Source organism: Convolutriloba macropyga, chromosome 4 (assembly GCF_964194025.1).
Source record: "Convolutriloba macropyga chromosome 4, txConMacr16.3, whole genome shotgun sequence".
Lineage (NCBI taxonomy): Eukaryota > Metazoa > Xenacoelomorpha > Acoela > Convolutidae > Convolutriloba > Convolutriloba macropyga.
Window position 1 is genome coordinate 12097873 of NC_134471.1, and position 20960 is coordinate 12118832.

The following is a 20960-nucleotide window of genomic DNA, read 5'->3' on the forward strand; positions in this document are numbered from 1 at the left end:
CTCTATCACTCTCTGTCTCACTCGCTCTCTCTCTCTCTCTCTCTCTCTCTCTCTCTCTCTCTCTCTCTCCCTCGCTCTCTCTCTCTCTCTCTCTCTCTCTGTCTCTCGGTCTCTCTCTCTCTCTCTATCTATCTATCTGTTTATCTCTCTCTCTCTCTCTCTCTCTCTCTCTCTCTCTCTCTCTCTCTCTTCTCTCTCTTTCTCTCTCTCTCTCTTTCTCGTTCTTTTTCTCCTCTCTCTCCATCTCGGGGTGTGTTTGTTGAGTTTTTATGTGTTTGGGTTGTGTGTGTGTGTTTGTTTGTGTGCGTGTGTGTGTGCTTTGTGTGTATCCAGCTGAAATTTTCTTCTTTTTCGATTTTTGATCGTTGAATTCAAATAACACTTGCTGCATTGATTTCTACACTATGCTCCACTGACAGTGGAGCAACTTTGAAAACTCAATTTTCACTAAGATTGCTCTCTCGAGAAAATGAAGGCCGGTGAAAATTTATTGTGAGAATATAAGCTAAGGCAACTCATGTCTTGGTTCCAAAAATAAGGGTTTCAATTGTCGTGGTAGGATGAACCAAGTTTTCATTCACAACGTCAACAGATTACGGAGTAGGTCAAACTCATTCAAGACTTCTAAAAAAGATCTCTTGCTATTAGTCTACTTTTGTTAAAATTCAACAGAGCATTCAAACTTGTTCATAGCCAGTTAATGAAAAACCTCGAGGTAAATCCAGTATGAATTTCAACAACCTACTGCGAAAAAGATTCCTATTTTCGGGCCTCATTTTCTTCGGTAAGAGTTCCTTTCAAGGTCTCAACAAATTTGTAACCAAGAACTACCACGTGCCCTAAAAAAGTCATAAGAATTGTAACTTTCGCAACGACAAGTTTGTTTCCGTTTAGATTCAAAAAGCTATGCATAAGCAAAAAAAGCGTAGGCAGAGCTTCATTAGTAGTCAAAAATATTGAAATGAACTGGTATTCAGATTAAAACTCATCTATTTTTCAGCACTTAAATCAATGGGGCAAAAAGTCGGAGTTAAATTTTACCCGCACAAGTGTTCAAGTGGCTTAAACAGTCCTTGTTTCTTATCTTTTGGTTTTATCTTTCGGAAGAAAAAATATTGTTCTGGAAAAAAAAATAAGTGCGGAGACACTCAGTTTGAGCATAAAACAGACAAAGTAGCCTGCAGATTATCAAATTGACTGGGGAGAAATTCACGTACTGTACAGATACAACAGCAAGATATTAAACAGAAACACATATCTCTTTAAGTTAGCTATCTAATATACCATAAGCTAATCACAGAGCTCCTTATAAGGCTTACTGATTACTGTTAAAAAGAGAATGTCACGCAAATAATGTTCTGCGGCTTGAGGTAAGAGATCGAAAAAAGATAATTGAGCGTGAAACGACAAAACAAAGAATATAGCTGGAAGTTTCCGGACAGCATGCCAATTAAAACTTGACTGAGAACACAAATAAAACAGGATAAAATTAGGACACTCCTTAAATCTGTACAGCTCAACAAATAAACTGTTTCTAAAGTTTCCTCTCTCTCCATCTCGGGGTGTGTTTGTTGAGTTTTAATGTGTGTGTGTTGTGTGTGTGTGTGTGATTGTGTGTCTGTGTGTGTTTGTTTGTGTTCGTGTGTGTGCTCTGCGTGTATCCAGCGGAAATTTTCTTCTTTTTCGATTTTTGATCGTTGGATTCAAATAACATTTGCTGCACTGATTTCTACATTATGCTCCACTGACAGTGGAGCAACATTGAAAACTCAAATTTCACTATGATTGCTCCTCGAGAAAATGAAGGCCGGTGAAAATTTATTGTGAGAATATAAGCTAAGGCAACTCATGTCTTGGTTCAAAAATTAAGGGTTTCAATTGTCGTGGTAGGATGAACCAAATTTTCATTCACAAGGTCAACAGATTACGGAGTAGGTCAAACTCATTCAAGACTTTTAAAAAAGATCTCTTGCTATTAGTCTAATTTTATTAAAATTCAATAGAGCATTCAAACTTTTTCATAGCCAGTTAATGAAAAACCTCGAGGTAAATCCAGTATGAATTTCATCAACCTACTGCGAAAAAGATTCCTATTTTCGGGCCTCATTTTCTTCGGTAAGAGTTCCTTTCAAGGTCTCAACAAATTTGTAACCAAGAATTACTACGTGCCCTAACAAAATCATAAGAATTGTAACTTTCACAACGACAAGTTTGTTTCCGTTTAGATTCATGGAGCTATGCATAAGCAAAAAAAAGCGTAAGCAGAGCTTCATTAGTAATCAAAAATATTGAAATGAACTGGTATTCAGATTAAAACTCTGCTATTTTTCTGCACTTAAATCAATGGGGCAAAAATTCGGAGTTAAATTTTACCCGCCCAAGTGTTCAAGTGGCTTAAACAGTCCTTGTTTCTTATCTTTTGGTTTTATCTTTCGGAAGAACAAATATTGTTCGGGAAAAAAATAACTGAGGTGACACGCAGTTTGAGCATAAAACAGACAAAGTAGCCTGCAGATTAACAAATTGACTAGGGAGAAATTCACGTACTGTACAGATACAACAGCAAGATATTAAACAGAACACATATCGCTTTAAGTTAGCTATCTAATATACCATAAGCTAATCACAGAGCTCCTTATAAGGCTTACTGATTACTGTTAAAAAGAGAATGTCACGCAAATAATGTTCTGAGGCTTGAGGTAAGAGATCGAAAAAAGATAATTGAGCGTCAAACGACAAAACAAAGAATATAGCTGGAAGTTTCCGGACAGCATTCCAATTAAAATTTGACTGAGAACAAAAATAAAACAGGATAAAATTAGGACACTCATTAAATCTGTACAGTTCAACACATAAACTGTTTCTAAAGTTTCCTCTCTCTCCATCTCGGGTTGTGTTTGTTGAGTTTTAATGTGTGTGTGTGTGTGTGTTGTGTGTGTGTGTGTGATTGTGTGTCTGTGTGTGTTTGTTTGTGTGCGTGTGTTTGCTTTGCGTGTATCCAGCTGAAATTTTCTTCTTTTTCGATTTTTGATCGTTGGATTCAAATAACATTTGCTGCATTGATTTCTACATTATGCTCCACTGAGAGTGGAGCAACATTGAAAACTCAAATTTCACTATGATTGCTCCTCGAGAAAATGAAGGCCGGTGAATATTTTTTGCGAGAACATAAGCTAAGGAAACTCATGTCTTGGTTCAAAAAATAAGGGTTTCAATTGTCGTGGTAGGATGAACCAAGTTTTCATTCACTAGGTCAACAGATTACGGAGTAGGTCAAACTCATTCAGGACTTCTAAAAAAGATCTCTTGCCATTAGTGTAATTGCATTAAAATTCAACAGAGCATTCAAACTTGTTCATAGCCAGCTAATAAATAATCTCGAGGTAAATCCATTATGAATTTCAACAACGTACTTCGAAAAAGATTCCTATTTTTTCGGGTTGCCTCATTTTCGTCGGTAAGAGTTCCGTCTGAACTCAAAGGTGCTTCTTTGGTTCGTCTCCATCTTGTCCAAAATCCAGCCTCGCTCTCTCTGGAAAGACCTTTCCCAATTGCCCAGGACAGCAAATCAGAAAGTTCGTTCTGAAAATCACTCTAAAAAATTATGAGGAAAAAAGATGAAGTTACGTTTTCTTCGGGTATGAAAATTCTTTACGGCATTATCAAGGCTTTACGGACTAAAATAATAAGCAGTAATTCCAAAAAATCAAAACTTCGTTTTTTTAGATTAGAAAAATCTAATAACCTTAGATTGATTGTACAGCTCAACAAGAGATGCAATGTACTTTTTAAATTTTTGTTCGCTTTCCATACATCCATAATTTTGTCGATATGATGGTGCTATTTGTTTGAAATTCTTTTTTATTTATTCATTTACTAGGGATTGGTTTTGTGTTCAGAATTGGAGAGAGATTAATCTTTTAGAGCCTCGCCATCTTCAATTGTAATAGTTATAGATTTTTTTATTCAAGGAATTGGTTTTGCTTATCATTTTGATTGATTTAACACCAAGTCATGCTCTGTTTTTACGGCAGCACTTTGTCGTTATCAGCCTCTACAGTCTTGCTTAATCCTAACCTATCGTCAAAGTTGCAAAAATTTTGCAAACCGATTTACAAACTTTGTAAATAGCGTTTCATCATTTAAAATTTTATCAAACAAATTCAAATTTTTTCCTAGATTTAAACAATTTTCGCAATGCTTAACATAATTTTCAAGAATTTTTACAATTTTACTGATTTTTTTGTTCCACTTATGTGAAATTTTCGCATTATTTAGCAAACGTTCTATAAATTTGCCTTGCATTTTCCAACCAATAAATTTCCGACAATTTTTTAAAATGTTTCAAATCTCAAGTAATGACCTCCTGATTTCGAAAAGAAAACACCAAAGCATCAAAAGATATTTGTGTAGACCTATTTTGTGCATCAACAGTATTTTTTTAGAAAAAACACAGCCGTAGAGCTGAAATCATTGATCTATGAAATCAAGACAACTTTATCCGACCGTATTGTACAGAAATTGTTTTATTGTATTGTTAAAAAATGAAGTGTTTAAGAAAAAAATTTGAAAAAAACTAAAAAAGTAACGGCAACTGTAAACCCAATTTCAGTTTCTTTTCGCGTTTTTTTTTTAAATTTTGAACAACAGACCAACTCTAACTGCTGTAATTGTGACTTCGACCAAAACTTTTCAATGATTTTTTAGGGAAAAAAAGTGTTTTAGAATGAGCATACAAAACGAAATTGAAATATTTCAAATCTAAGCTGGTAGAAAAGTTGTTTTATATAGCTTTTCAGGCTATTTTGTTGAATCTTTCCATAAAAATCAGATTTATTTTTATATGATTAGAAGAGTTGTATGATTCAGCAAAAATGCTGTTAAAAAAATTACCAGCTTACAAGTTTAAAGCGGTCATTTTAGCGTTTATATCAAGCTTAAGTAGCCTCGCAAATTAAGAAGAACTGCTGTCTTGAAAACTTTGGGCAAATTTCGCAAAAACCTGAAAGATAGCAATTTTCCGAGAAACTCATTCGCGTTGCCTTTTTCATAAAGAACCGTTTGAAGATATCCTTTAAGTCACGAAATTTTTTTCAGTGTATACGTTTCATAATAATAACGCAATAAATCTCAAACGAAACATCAAAGAGCATCAGCCTCAAATTTTTGGTAAATACACAAGCAAATAATTTTTTGCTGTACCCGGCATGCTTCTATAATTTAATTAAAAAATTACACAATTGAAAAACTAATTAAGTAGCATTTATTTCTACTTCTTCGACTAAAGTTTCACTATCTTTTTAGTCTGATTTTTACTAAAGCATATTGACTCATGGAAACATAATCTTTTTTTCGCAGAAACTAATGTATTCTGCAAAAAAGATTATTTTTTGTAAACACAAGCTTGGAGATAGATTTCACATAGTTCATTTTAATTTTTCTCGCTAGGGGATTTGTAAAGTTTCGACGCTTAGGTAAAGCAACCAAGAGTCTTTTAACTATTTTTCTTCTTGTTAGATAGAACATTTAAAATATTAATTTATTTCCTGAAAAATAATCGATTCTATCATAACTTTACGACCAAAATTTTCACGTGGTTGCTCGAAGTTGAAAAAGAACCAATCGTCATTTATGTTGTTTACATAGATAAGCAAATTTTCAGCGTTATTGTTACCGTAGATATTTCATTTCGCCAATTTGGTATCCGACAAGTCGAAGAGTCGTCTCTTAGATGTTATTATCATTTAAATGAAGGAACTTGAACCTCTGTATTAAAAGGTAAGAAAGGTCAAATGTGAGATTGTGTAATTTTGAGAATGTGTGTATATTGTGAGATTGTGTATATTGGAAAAGTGTGCAGTCAAATCTGATGGATAATTACTTTTGATTGGACAAATGGAAGCACCATCGAAATATCTCGGCACAAGTTTTCCGCAACATCGGCACTAACAAGTCCTTTTCCCAAATTGACCGTTGAGAAGCAAGCTGGGGGAGATATTCCATCCAAATATTCGGCTCCAAATGCTTTACATATCATTTGAAAGATACCTTGCCCTTCTGTCCATGTTAGAACTGTAACTGCCACTGCGAGCAAATATTTTCTTGTGGTCAGCGTCATCTGCCTTAAATTGAAGTACAAAATTTTGCTATTTTCTTTTATTATTAACGGTTTATGTGGAATCCATAGATTTGATTAGATAGAAAGAAAAGCTTCAATTTGTCCAGACAACTCTCTTAAATAAAATTCTAACAAACATCTCTTCAAATCAATAATTTTAGAACTGTTCATTTTAATTTTAAAAAAACTTTTTCGTATTTTGGGTTTCATCGTCGTACTATAGATTGAGTTCAGTCGCCTGAAAATTGACAAATACTGACCCGCAAGATGAAAAGGTTTAAACAAATCGAAAATCATGTGTTGCAACTCTAAATGAATAAAAATACCTTCTAGAAACAGATTACACATGAAAAATTGTTTAGAGACATTCAGTTTTACATTTTAATCCAACTTACCCTGAATCCGCTGATAAAACTTTGAGAGAGAGAGAAAAGAGCTATCAATCTCGCTTGAAATCTAAACTCAAAAATAATAAACTTAGGAAAAATATTTGAAGGCGACAAATGTTGCTATCTACAGAGAATGCTAGCTGGAAGTTGCCACAGATGCGTCGCCATGGTTTGCACGTCCAGTTGTTACGTCCATACAGCCAGACAAGCTCATACCCAAACATTTTCATTTTTCTGCCACGATTTTTGATTGACATGGAAAATTATAACAAAATACAGGTTCAAGCCTTCATTATCACTAAGATCATGCAGTAACCGTCGACTGTTTTCTTTGGCACCTCTGAGAAAAAATATTGACACTGACAGTGATCACTACGGACAACAATCTGTCTTTTGTGCTAGAATGATATGCAAAAAAAATTTTTGGCGCTGCTGATCTTTGTTAAACCAAACAATTTTTTTAAAAAAACATGAAAAATTAAGTTGGTCATTTTTTATTTCGAAGCCCTAGTCGAGAACAAAAGTTTATCTTGCAATATCTTGCAAGACGGAGTTAATCTTGCAAGATCTTGCCAAAAAATTTAATCTTGCTAGATCTTGCAAGACGGAGTTAACCTTGCAAGATCTTGCAAGAAAAAAATAATCTTGCAAGAATCTTGCAAGAATCTTGCAAGATTAACTTTTTTTGTTTTAAAAAATTTTTGAGTTTGCAATTCCGGAATTGTGTTTTGATGAATTAAGATGAGTTTTTGGAACATCCAGCTTCTGAATGCAAGATTCTGACGGCGTTTATCTTATTTTCGACTTTGGTAATCTGCAAACAGACAGTCAGAACATTCAAGTAGCTGTTAACTTATCGGACAATGTCGTTAGACCTAATCATCTTTCTGCCCAGGGTGAAGCGTTGAATCTGACCTCAAATGATGCCAATCACAATAACTCTGAACAACAGCAGACCCAAGCAGCGAACGTGAACAACAGTATGATGCTAAGTCCACGAACAAACATTCAAATTTTTGTGAACCAGAGCACAAACAATCAGAACGTCGTTGCCAACACAAACAACACGAATGTTGTCTTAAGCCAACCATTCAACACTCAGAATCAAAATGCACACGTTCAGAGTAGACATAACCCCATTCGAAAATTATTATCCAATGGCAAGCCACCTCTTACCAAATTAGATACTGTAGACCAGTCTGTTTCCCAAATGAATGCACAACATATGGCAAACTCTCATATGAGCCAACCTGTGGTATCGTTTTCGAGTGGTGGTACAACTTTTTATCATCAAAACACCTTCTCAAAAGCTACCGTGGTAAACCAGCCAAATAAACCATTGACAGCACCTTTGCAACCTTTGTGGCGATGTCCAAAATTTACTAGCCAGAACCCAACACAAAGAACTACAATTGTCGCTGAGAATAGGCCCTGCTTCTCTTACTTGAAGCGGTCACATCAGTTTAGAAATTGCCCTCAACCCCAGTAAATGTAAACTATTGAAACTTTTGACGCACAGAGACAGGGTCAGTGACTATTATTGGGACTTCTCGCGCCCAGAGGCTGGGTCAGTGACTACTCCTGGAACTTTTGGCGCACAGAGGCTGGGTCAGTGACTGCTATTGGGACTTTTAGCGCACAGAGGCTTGATATCGAAATGATTCTAGGCCAGGACGTGTACCACGCCATCCGAACAATTGAGTATTTTGAAAGTGAATCATAAATTCTCTCCCTTTGCCGTCCATCTACAAATAGGATGGGTGATGAGTTGTCTACTGCCTTCAAGCACTAATTTCGTTTCATCCTGCTTCAAAGCTATTATTGAGCCATAACAAGATTTAGTGGAGCAGTTAAAAACCTGGTACGAATTGGAGTCTTACAGTGCAATGAAAGAAGTTGACCCAAGGTCATCAGCAGACAACAGAGCAGTCGAAATATTAGAGAAAACCACGACGCACGATGATCAAAGATACCAAGTTGGAATGCTTTGGGCAAAAGACGACCTGGACTTACCAAACAACTATTACTCAGCGCTCGTGCAGCTAAAGTCCCTCGAGAAAAGGCTTTTTAAGAACGATGAACTTCGGTCTAAATATTCAAAAAACATAAATGTTGATGTCGAGAAGGGCTACGTTTTTCGAGTAGAGAACCCAAAAGATCCCAGTCAACGATCCAAACGTGAGTGATATTTACCAAATCACCCTTTAATAAAGCCAAAGAAACCTGAATAAATTAGAAGGGTATTAAACGGTGCTGCAATATTCCACGGAACTTCCTTAAATAAATCGTCACTGACAAGCCCTGACCTACTCCAGCGTCTCATTCATACTCTCATCCGTTTTATGCGGCATAAGTATGCCGTCTCCGCCGATATCGAAGGTATGTTCCTTCAAGTGAGCGTCCCACTAGCCGATCAGCCCTGCCGCAGATTTTTGTGGCGGGAGGACCCATCATCAGAAGTGATGGTATACCAATACAGCCGACATATATTTGGTGCGAAGGATTCGCCAACTTGCGCGAACCTTGCGCTTCAGAAAACAGCAAAAGACAACATTCGTAAGTTCCGCGATGCTGCGCAAGCTGTATTAGATAATCTCTATATGGACGACTATTTGGATTCTCTAGAAACACACACGGAGCACTAAGTAGAGCCAAAAATTCAGTTGCGTTATTGAAGTTAGGAGGATTCAAGCTAACAAAACTTATAAGTAACACACCACACTTACTCGATGAAATTGAAAACAATGGTCAATTATGCCAACCTAAAGTGATCTTAGTTTCTGATGAAGAAGCTTCTTCAAATGTTCTGGAACTAAAATGGGACCATCGAATGGATACCTTAATGGATGGTCGAGGCACGAGGTGCGATGAAAGCAACAAAGTCACGCAACGCTTAGTCTTCAGCCTGGTAGCAAAAGTCTTCGACCACGTTGGGTTGGTCGCGCCATTCACGGTTAGTGCTCAACTGTTGTTGAAGGACATTTGGAGACTGAGTGGCCAAAACTGGGACAACACCTGCCCATTGAAATGATGACTAGGTTCAAAGTCTGGAGTTCAGATCTGCCTAAATTATGCAACTTAACTATACCAAGAAGTTTCTTCTCCGGAACCTTCAAACAGTTGGAGCTTCACGTTTTCGGAGACAGCTCTCAGGCTGTTTTTAGTACAGTTGCGTTCCTCAGGGCCAAAGTAAAATTATTAAGTAGTGAACACACCGAAATTCTCCCTCGCCCTTCATTGGCCCAAACGCCTTGATTAGATCAACCTCAAACACCCCATTATTTTAGATAGCCGCCATTCTGCAGTAAAATTTTTCCTTTTGAAGGAACACCAGGAACACCAGCACGAAGGTGTTGAATTCTCACGAGCTTTCATCCAGCGCCATTTTACTATCATCAGGCTTCGTCCCGGTTTGAGGTCAATCAAGCACAATTGTATCTTACGTCATAAGCGTAGTGCAGACACAGTGAAGCCAATGATGGCGGATCTACCAGTCGGGCGTCTGTCCTATGGTGATCCCCCCTTCTCTAACTCAGGGATAGACTAGTTCGGACCGTTCTATGTCGCCGTCAAGCGTTCAACTGAGAAGCGCTGGGGTTCCTTTTTACGTGCCTTACAACTCGAGCACTCCATATTGAAGTCCTAAATTCTATGGATACCAGATCTTGTGTAATGGGGATAGAAAGATTCATCGCACGAACAGGGACACCACAAATTCTATGGTCAGACAATGGAGCAAACTTTTCTGGTGCAGAGAAAGAGTTGTCAGCTTGCTTTAAAGCTTTAGACCAGCGGACGATTGCAAGCAAAATGTCATAGAAAGGTACTAAGTGGCACTTTAACCATCCATCTTTCCCTCATCATGGTGGTTCATGGGAACTCATGGTACGGAATGTCAAACGAAACGGACATTCTACGCTGTTCTCGGTAACTGCCGATTGACTGACGAGGTGCTTCAAACAACATTCTGTCTAGTTGAAATGACACTCAACAACCGGCCGCTCACTTCTTTAAGCAATGATCCATCAGAAATGAACGCAATTACTCCAAATCATTTCCTTCTCGGGTTCCGTCCTAGTATGCTGCCTTCATTAGTTGAAAGTGAAGACTTTGATCACAGAAAGCGGTACGTTGGGGCCCAATCATATGCCGAATCAATTTGGAAACGATGGTTGGATGAGTACGTACCGGCTCTGAATCGCCGCAATAAATTGTCCAAATCCGCCTCAGAAGATAAACTAAAAACAGGAGATCTGGTGTGGCTCGCCAAAGACTCATCTCCCGAAGGCCATTTTTCTCAAGGACGTATCGAAAAACTTCGCTTTGGTGATGACGGCTTTGCCCGTACCGCCGAAAAAAGAACTAAGTCCGGTAACTAGACCCGTTGTTAAACTAATACCTCTTTTTGGTACACCAGTTTCGGGGACGGAGGATGTTGTGAATACAAATGTAAGCGAGAAATGTGAACGACAAATGTGAACGACTTTATATTTAAATTGTATGCGTAACGAAACAAGTAACCATAGCGCAGTTGGTATAGTATTGTACTCTCAATCTAAGGATCGGTGGTTCCAGTCCCAACCACGTCGAACCCTACGAAGCAAAATCCGTATTCTAATACATGTGCCTTGAGCAGCGAACGGTTTGAGAGCGGTTTTAAGCTAAACTAGCCCGATTTAGACTAAGATGAATTAGATATTAAATTATTAGAGTAACAAAACGCATCGAATGGTTTAACTTTAAGGCGAAAGCAAGGCCAAATGACGTCACACATGAGCTCAATTGTCCTTTATCGGCTCACTAAAGGCTAACAGGTCTTGTCTAGCCTTTTCGCCGCCAGTGTTACTTTAGATATCTTGTGTGTACGAACTTGAGGATTGTTATGTGTGATCGAATAATAGCTTATCGTTGAATATACGTATTGTTATCTTGAATAAAGATTGTTTTTTTTACCGTTTTCTGTAGTTCATGTCTTAGACAGAAAATTATTCCCTGAAAAACGTTTATATTTTAGGTGGATCCAACCGGGAAAAATCAGAGACGAATTTAAACTCAAATTACTATAGCTCTCTACATGTCAATTTAAACTCATAGACAAGTTTTGACTAGCTAGCAATGAAAATTTTTATCTGAACTTTCAGGGAAAAAAAAATTTTGTTTAAACATATGGAACTGACACCTTTTGGCTGCTTGCAGCATTCAATATAGAAATGTATTTGTTAGGCAAAACACATGAGGACTCTAAACAAGCTTAGATATTACACCCAAATTAAAGAGTACTGAATCCCTTCATAGTCTAGTGCAGTTCGCTGAAACATTAGATGAATCCACTAAATGGTCAGAAAATTGAAGCTTCATTTGGCTCCGATTAGAAGCCATAAATAACAAAGGAATATTTTTCATTAGGCAAAGAGGCCACTCAATGTTGTAACAAAGCGACAGACACAACAATCAAACAATCAGAAACAAAAAAGTGTTAAACTAAAGAAACTTTTAAAATTGTTGAAATCAAATCATTACTAAGTAAAAAAACAAAGTGAATTGGAGAATGAAACGATTAATTAAAATACTCTTGCCATCCAAATTAGCCGATGAAATTTGGTCGTTGTGTCAAACCTTGGCACTTCTGCATAAAATTTTGAAAACAAAGTGTCCAGGTAAAGATGTTAGATACGTCCCGAATTGATATATAACTCTGGACTATTTTCGCCTGATTGATCTAAAAAATTCACCATAACGCATCTTGGAATTGTAAAAATAAACCGAAATCATTCACTTTAATTTGTGAAAAAAGCATCTGAAAAAAGCATAGACATTGGAAACGTGATGAAAGTTCATTGAAAAACTCAAAAACAGTAACTTCGAAAACATCATGAAAAGGTAGTATCAAGTTTTTCTTTTTTTATCACATAATGACGTCTTGGTCAAGGAGTTTCACTCTTCCGGCCGTAATGGAATTTTTAATATTTTCAGGCTGAGCTTTCTGCTATACTCAACTGGGCGATTACGAAAGGTGGCCTTCCCACAGGAAGCGATGCAGGGTTTTGGACCTCATATACAAGACGGGTTGAAGCACCTTTGAATGCAGATAATATAACTCTCAGCGCTGAAAACGAGAAAAAAAAACGAAAAAAAGGGGCGCTTTTCTCCAGTAAGTGTCAAAATCTGTTTTGTCTTTGCAGAAAATTTTATTCCTTTGCTCTCAGACGAAAAAAGTGATCAAATTTATCTATTCATCTTGATTGAAATATGCTCCATAGTGAAAAAAAAACAATTGCCAATAACACCAAAGTCTCAGAGGGAAAATAATTCTCCTTTGATGAATATAGCATCTGCAACTGGATTATTATACCCACAAACTTAGGGCCAGTTGACTCAAAATAAGCAAAATTTTCTCATCAGAAACTCTTGGGCTATACTGGGCTGAAAAAAAAATTAGGAGCAAAAAGGCTGATCGTACACCGTAGCAAATGTATTTGAATAAAATAACGCTAAAACTAAATAAAAAATTTATCGCAATCTCAAGAATAGATACCAATCTCTTTCTCTCAAGTCAACTGATTTCATGAAGTACCCGGAGTTTTTTGGCAGAGCAAATTAGCCCCGAATCAGCCAAGAAACATTCAGTTGTTTCTGGATAGCCAGTACTCTGTTCATGTCACAATTTGCATTGGTTAGCCTTAATTTTTGAGTAAAACCTACTTCATGAAAAACAATTGGTTCAGTCTAACTCCCACCACCTACATTTCTGTTTATGCGATTCCAATTTTCGCCTGGGTGCTTTAAACATTTGATTTTCGTCGAAAGTCGTAATCAACCAGCTTCAGCTAAATGGGATGTGTGGTAATTGCTTACAAACTAGCTTAAGTATAAAAACTGTAAATACTAAAGTCTTACATTAATCAGCTCAGAGTCATTTTTGGGTTATAGGTAATTTTCCTACTATTAAAGATAAATTTAGCTTGGGTGATCTCTATGAGTTCAATATAATCATAATGAAAGAAACTGCACATAAAGAGCTTTTAAATAATTTGAAAATATAATGTATCAGAAGTGAAATAAGTTTTTACTCTTGAAATAGTTCAGAGCTAAAATGGTCAAGTCCGGGTAGCGTCAATTGTCACAGAAACCTTTCAAAGAAGTCAATTTAATGAAGATAGATCCACAAGTAAGCAAAAATATATCGAGGGAACTTTGAAAACAAAGACTTATTATTTTGCTCAACATGCTGATGGGTCACCAAAAACCAATGCAAACAGTGGGAAGATAAGAACCGTTTTCGTATAAAAAAACTGGACTTAATCGTTTAGGTAAATTTCGATTCAACAAATTACTTAGAGCAATAATCCAACTGTCTTTAATTAGGAAACGATGAAGTGTTTTCTAAGGTTTTTGAACCGGAGGGTTTACTAAAAGTTTTTAGATAACCAACCCTAAGCCACTCAAAATGAAAGTACAGCCTAGCACTAACAAAAGAGGGCCAATGAATGCATGAATTGCATGAACTAGGTAACGCATTTGACAACACCTGCTCTTGAAACGAAATGTCAGCTGGATCTCCCGGGTAACCACTTTTCAGTAGTCATACATACAAAGATCATGCATAATGTCAAACAAATCGTTTTTCCTATTTTTACTATTTTCCGTATTTCCTAGTACAAGTCTTGTATGACTACTGAGAAAACATATATGAATCTAGTTTGATTACCAAGAATCATACATCTTTTTTTTCAGAAATCTTTTTACCATTTTTGTTTTTTAAATTTTATTGGGTAGGGCATCACCTCTGTGATTCCCCGGAATCACTTTGTGATCCGACAAAAGACCTTAACGTAAAATATCATTGGCAAAGTTGAGCATTGAATAAACGAGAAAGACGAAATAGCTAACTAAAGTTTTGATATTCTTTGAAACCAGTTAATATCTATAATAGCTCAAATATACAAAAAAAAAACATTCGCAGAATTATCATAAAACCTCAAAATCGTTTTTTGAGTATGTTCAGGTTGCAAATTTATTCTTTTAGCGCAAACAGAGAATCAAATGTCAATTGCAAATGCGATACCATGTCTTTTGACTACATGAAACAAGAATTTGTGACCCCAGTCAATGTTTTATGTGTCAGATTCAAACTTGTATAATTTTTAAGACAATTTTTTAACTTCGATTGAATGTGAAAATTTTACAGTGTTTTTAGACTTCGAAGTTTTTTGCATGATCCCTGTATGATCAGCAGGAAATCGTATATAATCGTTGTATGACTATTAAGAAATCACACAAGTCCTATATGATCTAGTATGACTACTGAGATTGTTTTATGATGAGCACTCCCAGCTAAAAATGGCACACATAAGATCTGAATTTATTCTATAGTCTTTAAGCAATATTCGCAAAAAAATTGTTTTAAAATCTGAACCTTTTAATCAGCGAATAAATCAGGTTAGTAAAAGGCAATAAAGCCTAGGCTCAATTTTTTTAAATGAATAATCGCAGTTTTAAGAAAATCAAAGAAACTTTAGACGCAACGTTAAGAACGCCAAAATTCTCGGCACCTGAAACAAATATTTCTTTGTGACAATTACTAACCCCCAATCGCAATCAGTCTTTTAATCGGCATAATAAGTTGCACTTACGTGACTTGTGTTTTATCGCATAAATCGACTTTATCTAGTCAGTAGTAAATAGCAGATTTGACCTCAAAGATTAGAGCATTAAATAAGAAAGATAAAATTGACATGTTTGAGACTGTGTCAAATACTTTCCAATGAAGGTACCCACCTTTGTAATATTTTATGCTCTAGGATTTTGTGTTGGATCTGCAAACTACTACCGCTCCTTGTTTTGCTCAGTTCATTGCTTACGTTTTGCACTTAGTTGAAGTTTATCTGAACTGAACGATTTTTCCGTTGAAAAATTTGTCTTTGTACGCCAGATTATCTCTATTTGATAGACATCAAACAGAGTGAAGCAATAAAAACGAAAATGATTTCCTTTCCCCAGGGTGAGATTGTGGCAATATGACTAAAGACAGTGTCTGCTGGAAGCTGGAAGGACAGTAATTCTGGATGGTTAATTACACGGTCCTAGGAAAAACTAATGACCCCGTAATTCGATTAATAAATCTGGTAGTTCGGAAACAATGCCTGCGTAAATCAATCGCCTCATATTCAATCTGGTATGTCGAACTATTTTGTTTGGACTTTCGGGTCTTAAATCTGGCGTCTCAAATCATAGATGGCCGTACTTCGAATCATTCAACCTGTATTTTGAACAATATCCCGATATTCATTAAAAAATCCGTTATTTCCAAAGAATAAACCAGTGTTTCGAGTCGATAATATCGTTTTTCGTCGTCGATAATATTGTGTGCAACAACTTATTACGCCTAATAAAAAACTGCGATTTGGGGTTTGTAATTGTCACAAAAAATTAATTGCTTTCAGGTGCTGAGAATGTTGGCATTCTTAACGTTGCGTCTAAAGTTTCTTTGATTTACTTAAAAATGCGAATCATGTATCTTTACCTGAATAAATCTATCCGATTTACCTGCACGAAAAAAGATACCAGCTAAAAACGAATATGACTGCTGAACAACAATCCTGGATACTTATTGCTGAACAACAATCGTGGAAAACACGGGCCAGTTCTATTTTTCTTAACTTGGTTTCGATTAACTTATTCATGATTAGTTTAATCTAATCATGCATAAGTTAATCATAATCAAGTTCCGAAAAATAGAACTGGCCTGTTTTATTCAGGATTGTTGTTGAGCAAAACAACTTTCGCTTGCCTTTTCCGCAGTCATAGTCGGGTGATCGGTGTGCAACAAGAATCTTGATGAGACACAATCTGGGTGCATGCAGGGGAGTTTCGCAGACTTTTGAATTGGACTCTTTGTCTGTGTGTTTTGAATATCAAGCTTGCAATATTTTCTGAACCACGCACTTCTTCTTTTTCAACAGTCAATTGTATTCACGTTCATTCGTTCCTCTTCTAAACTGGACTTGTTTGGGAATGTTTCCTCATCTTAAAGTGATGACAGGGGTCTGATTAACAGTCAAACAACTCAAAATGACATGTAAATCCCTCAAGAAAGATTGGATCTACAAGCTGACCCCTCGGAAGCCTTGCTGGCTACATTGCAAATCTAAATAAAGGTTTTCTCTGTGTTCCTAAAAACGAATAAAGTAACCAGGTGAAAAACTGTATCAGTTCAATCTCTGAACTCTCCTGTCTTGATAATTCTTTATTTTGTTCTTGATATGACCGTTGTACTTGTTCGCTCCTAACAAGAAAATTGGTGAGCATTGAAATGTTACTCTAGTAGTATTAGGAGTTGAAGTTTGAAAATTGATTGCACAGATATTTGATTTTTTCTCAGTCATTTTGTGTTTGGATAAAATTGCTCAAGCATGGTTTGTAAAGTTGTTTTGTAGCAGTTGATCCAAGACCAGTTAACAAGACGACGCGGAGATATACACCATTATTTCCAATTTCGCAAAAAGGTAACGCCATTTTTTGCGAAATTGAGATAATTAAAAAATGTGAAATAGGTGACCAGTCTTGTACCACGTTTCCGCTCATTTTAGGTATCTATTTTCCGCTTTAAATTTATCTCTAATCCGCGATTTAGCCAAATTAAACGCGTGCTTTTGAGCATGAAAACATGATTTAGAGTTTTATCAATTTTGGGTGCGAAGGTTATTTATAGATTTCAAACTGATTTGAAAGTAGAATTAATGACACGACGAAATAAAATTGTTTCGAATTGGGGTCGTTATTGTAAATGTCTCTAAGCATCTGTAAATATCAGCTTCTGAATTTATATTTAAAATGATTTATTTATTCAGAGAGAGAGAGAGAGAGAGAGCAGAAAAGAGGGATTTTTCAGGGAAATAATGATCTATTCTGTGTTTACCGCCCCAGCTAAGTGAGCTTATATCTTTTACGCCCCCAGGCGCACGTGCTATTATTTTAAATTGTCACCTGCTAAATAAAAAACATAATATGGAACTGGAGGAATAAAAACATCAGGAGGAGGGGGGGGGGGGGGTAAACCAAAATAGATCCGAAAAAATTAACAGGCAGCTGTAAACATTAAACTAGACGCAAAAAATCAATAGACACCAATAAACCTGTAAAAAGTTGCAACAAAATATTGAATCAAAAGTTAATATAAAAACGTAAACCTGTAAAAAGACTATAAAGTAGATGCGGAATGGAGAAAGTTTAGAGAAAAAAATCAGACTTCTAAAACTGACGCAGAAATAAGGAATTTTTCATAAAAAATTGTTAGACAACTTTTAACCTGTAAAAAAACATGATGTATAAACTCAATTTAACAAATTCATTTGATGAATGCAATTGGGAATCACTCATTAAATCAAAGTTAGCATAAAAAAACAGTAATCAATTCACAAGTTGTTTTTCAGCAAAAAATCCCGCTGTTCAGTTCTAACAGTTTATGGACAAACAAGAAGAGTTTTGAACATGCTACAGGCAAAGCTTTCGTTTTACAGATGGAAAACTTCACGAATGTATCGAGGCCACAAAAAAATCTCAGTTTGTATTATTTTCATTTTTCTTTATCCTTATTTGAAAATGAGGAAAATTTCATAAACAAACTTGTTTGTCAAATTTCGTAAAATGAAGTCAAAACAATGATGCTTGAATACAAATAAAAACCTGAAAATTCATGAACAAATTATAAGGCGACAATCAAGAATATCAGTTGATGGTAATTTCTTTTTCCATCACTCTAAATTAAAACTGAGGGATTTTTCAGAAATTATTTGTCAAATTTCTATAAAATTATCTCAAAATGATGATGCTTGAAAACAAATATAAGCCTAAAAAACCATGAAGTTGTTACGATATGATATGTTACTAACCTCCAAACCACTTCTAATCACTTAATTGGTATCAATTATTAAAGCTTTAAACTACTTTTACAGGCTCAAAAAAACGCAGTTTATTAGGCTCAATTGCGTATTGTAGATTTAATCAGTGCAAAAATTAGATACATTCAGTGTTGAATCAAAATACGTTGCGTGCGACATAGAGAAACTTAAATCAAACAGATTCGTGACACATAGCGCGCAAAAAATAGGATACACGGCTTGTATCTTAATTTCGAGGATAAAATTCGGCCATTTTTGCAAACACGGGATGCGCAATTCCCTTCAATTTTGCCTGTTTTCACTAAATTACTTCTTTTTTGCAATTTTGTTGCATTTTCAAAGTATTAACATAGGAAAAACAAACAAGAGTTACACAAATTTGCCCGTGACGATTTGGGGTATACCTCTGTGGCGTTATGAACGAAAAAAAAACTGTTTTGGAAATTTATTAATAGCTGATATTAACAGTGATGTTTTATTCACTGAATGCAATTTAAGACTAGCTGTGACTGAGGTGTGCTTCTAGGTGGCAAAAATAGATAAATTCAACTTGTAAAAGCTATGTGATAGAGGCTGGAGATTGTCGGAACATTTAAACAAACATGAAACGTAATCTGTTGATCCCTATCGTGTTCCTGATTAATCATTGAAGTAAATAACAAAGAGATATATACAATAATTTTGATGTGTTGGTCTGCTATTGTAAGAATTTATCGATTGATTTTGTTGTTTGATATAAGAATGTGCCTAACAATTTGTTCAGGCAGCACCAAGGTTTGCCAAAAGGATAATAATTGAAACATTCCACAGACAAAATAACACCCAAAAGTTGGAGTTCATGGGTGAAAAGTTTTACTTTTTGCGAATGATAAAATGAAACGGAAGCGCGTCAGTTTTCCATCCGTTTTGTAATTTTTATTGCAGAGCTGCTGCAATTTCTGCCATCGACGTCTCACATTTGATGCCTATTCATAATCGGATTTTGGTGAATATTTTACACTGCTTTTGTTATCCTTTCACTGATGTTTCATCGTGTTTCGATTAGTTTCAATCAAATCAGAAGATTTAATGTTCCTCTTGAGGATGAGGAACTATATACTCAAATGGGTTTATTTTGCTCAGACAATTTTGACCGATCGATATATTCCTCGTAGAGAATTGTGATTACTATAATTTAAAAGCCCATCCAGTGTAGAATATGGAGTTAAAAGTTTTTTCTGATTTTTGTTTTCTAGATCGAGTTGTTATTGTTTAAATTTTTGTGAATATTAGGCTGATTTGCGTTCTTTTTAATCACATTTTCCGTAATTTTTGCGTAAAATTTCATCAATTTTTCTAAAAGATGTAAAAATTGTTAACAATTGTACTGTTGATTTTTTAAAGACTAAAAAGTGTTGTTGACTATTTGGATATAAATATTTTGGCTAAAATTTTGGCTAAATATTTCAAAATTCAGCCTTTTTCAATAAAAATTGCCAGAGATATGCTCCTTTGGTTTACTTTGATTAAATTTGCTGAAAATACAAACCAAAAAACAAATAACACACACTTTGTAAACTACAAAGGGAGCTATTCCTAAGTTCACTTCCATTGAGAGTATTCTGGAATTAAAATTTTGTCGTTTTTTGATAACTTTACTCTATGGTTATCAAGAACGCAGCATTTCTTTTTGATCTTTTAACTAACAAATTATCTAGATCTATAACTTTCGAAATACATGAGTGTTCTTAATGGACAAACAGCACTAGCAAGGCCAGTCCTGGTTCAATCTTGGACTGTTACATTACAAAAAAATTGGATTGTAAACAGTCGTTCTTTTTTGAAATATATTCTCATTCCTTTATGTTGACTAAGGAAAAGAACAACTCAAACCAAATGTCATTTTTAATGGGACATCTTCTTCCTAAGCAGTTCTAAAGTCAAAAATCGAGTTTTTTTTAATAAAATTAAATCGTTTTGACTTTTAAAAGTGTTTATTTTTCTTTGAATTTGGTCAAATTTTTGCCCAGTTTCAGCAAAAAAAAGAATGCTGCTTCTTATTCTTCGTCTTTTTACTGAAATGAAATTTATTGTTGTTTGCGGTTTGCGCTTTAAGTTCTGGTTTTCTGGCTTTGATATTCCTATATTTCACATTCTTTTATTTTTAGGCAATGGCCTGTTTTTCACGGTTTTTTTTTCATTTTGCCACATTATCATATTAGTTCACATATTACATTATTGGCGTACAAAAAAGAAGCACTATTGAAAATATGTAGGTCTTTAAATGCATAGACTTCGACTCCCCTTTCTCAAAAAATTTAATTGAGTTTCTTTCTGTTTTGTTTGACTGTCGTTTTTGCATTGTCTTTTTAGTCTTATCTGGATGATAACAGCTCTCATTGGTTTCTACGGAGGCAGAAATGAGCTTATATTCTGATATGAGTAGATAGCTGACGGCTTTCATGACAATTGTTTTCAAAAATAAAAAAAACACTTTTTCACTTCCTTTTTTGCTTTTTTGCCTATTTGTTACCTAGTCTCGTTAATTACAGATCACATTTGTCATTATTGTCG

At 35.5% G+C, this 20960-nt stretch overlaps 1 long non-coding RNA gene across 1 annotated transcript; it reads right to left on the reverse strand.

Annotated features, from left to right (window-relative positions):
* Window positions 1-3419: 3419 nt before the first annotated feature.
* Window positions 3420-6591, reverse strand: LOC142338257 (uncharacterized). Its single transcript, XR_012758967.1, has 3 exons — window positions 6514-6591; window positions 5882-6122; window positions 3420-3582 (listed from the first exon to the last, which is right to left on the reverse strand). It is a non-coding gene; the product is annotated as an uncharacterized LOC142338257 (long non-coding RNA).
* Window positions 6592-20960: the final 14369 nt, after the last annotated feature.